At 39.6% G+C, this 1,534-nt stretch overlaps 1 protein-coding gene across 2 annotated transcripts in view; it reads left to right on the forward strand.

Annotated features, from left to right (window-relative positions):
• The first annotated feature begins 460 nt into the window (after positions 1–460).
• The window catches only part of LOC107082015 (somatostatin receptor type 5-like), a 39,464-nt gene continuing 38,390 nt past the window's right edge, over positions 461–1,534 (forward strand). Inside the window, exon 1 of one of the 2 annotated variants that reach the window (XM_015370434.1) lies at positions 461–704. The gene's annotated coding sequence lies outside the window, so the exon portion shown is untranslated. The remainder of the gene's footprint in view (positions 705–1,534) is intronic. The other variant, XM_015370435.1, reaches the window with a different exon arrangement.

Here is a 1,534-nt window from a genome sequence, read left to right on the forward strand (position 1 = left end):
TTTGAGCTCTGCATCCAATAAAGAAGTAAATACAATCAACAGTTCCAAATAAAATCTACCAACTTCCCTCTTTCAAACAGAACCCAATCACTTGTCTGAGTGCTTGAATTCCAAAACACAAAGCCAGTGATTGAAGCTTAGCCTAGACTGGCTTGTTGGTGTATTTTGAGAGCAGACAGCCCTGATTGTAATCCATGATTTTGAAAGACTGTTGATTTAAACGACCTGAAAGCTTTTTATACCAAAATCCCCAAAACAAATACTTTTAAATCTAATACAGAAAACATAATTTGATTCCTCCTCGTTCTCTGTTGCATGCTTTCCCACGCAGAGACGCAAATAAATCGAGTAATGAAATTAGAGGTGGCACTGGTGGGTGGGGCGGCATATAGGGGAATGCTGCAGCACCTGTGAAGCAGTCAGGCTGCTCAGAGCATCACACCAAAGCCTCTTTCCCCTTTGGTAACACCTCCTTCTTGACTGCATGCAGGCAGCAGAGCTGTTACCTAGATACAAGCCGGAGACTGAGCGACCTGCGCTGATGAGCATCACTTAGTTCGGCTGCAGACGCAGGAGCGGCTGGCTTTTCTCCGCAGGATGGGGATGAAACGCGTCCAGGCTGAGAACAGGAGCGCTTCTCTCGCGTTGTTTCACCGCTAAAACCCAGAGAGGCTGCGCTCGGTGCGGAAAGTGGCGACTTAAAGGTAAGTTGGAGTTTAAGTTGTCTGATGGCAGCGGGTTCCTGTGGATCCTGCAGTGGCGCGTTTCTCATCGCAGCTTGTTTGGACTCACTTCAGCTGCTTTTATCAGACATAGTTTAAAACTTGGGAAAGAAGGAGTCATTTAAAGTTTAAAGCATTTAAAATAAATTGGAATATTTTATTTTATAATGGATTATATTAGTGAATTGACGGAACAAACACAACAATCTAGCTCTACATAGATCCAAAGCCTCCAGAACAAATGGTCACAAATTCTCTGACATTTTTTTAATGCAGCATTATTCTTTGTTTTTATTTCTTCTTCCCTTCAACGTTTTTTCAATATTGGTCTTCATGTTTTTTTGTGTTTTTTTTTTTCTTTAGCAGATCTGCATTTCAACATTAGATATTAAAAAAATCTACATCTGTTACTCAAGATATTTAATCTCAATTACATTTATTTAACACTGATATCATTCAAGTGTTAATTTCTGATCGTTTTGAGATTACACCTACTGTTTACAGTTGATGTAAAAAAAAAAAAAGCTAGTTTCTAAGATACTCAAATGAAACAAGAATAGTGCAAGCAGAAAAACAGGAATGTTGTATAATTGGCTACAAAAACATTCATTAAGACGGCTGGTTTGCAGGTGTCCAGATGATGGCTGATAAATGAAGGGTATACTATCACAGAACCTCACAGAATGCTGTATCCAAGCATGGAAAGTTGAGTGGAAGGAAAACAGGTAGGAAAACAGCTGTGTAAGAAACAGAAATTGCTGTAGCCTTGTGAAGATTGTTAAGAGAAGTTAATTTAAGGATTAGGAGGCGAT

Source organism: Cyprinodon variegatus, unplaced genomic scaffold, assembly GCF_000732505.1.
Source record: "Cyprinodon variegatus isolate N-32 unplaced genomic scaffold, C_variegatus-1.0 Scaffold46, whole genome shotgun sequence".
NCBI lineage: Eukaryota > Metazoa > Chordata > Actinopteri > Cyprinodontiformes > Cyprinodontidae > Cyprinodon > Cyprinodon variegatus.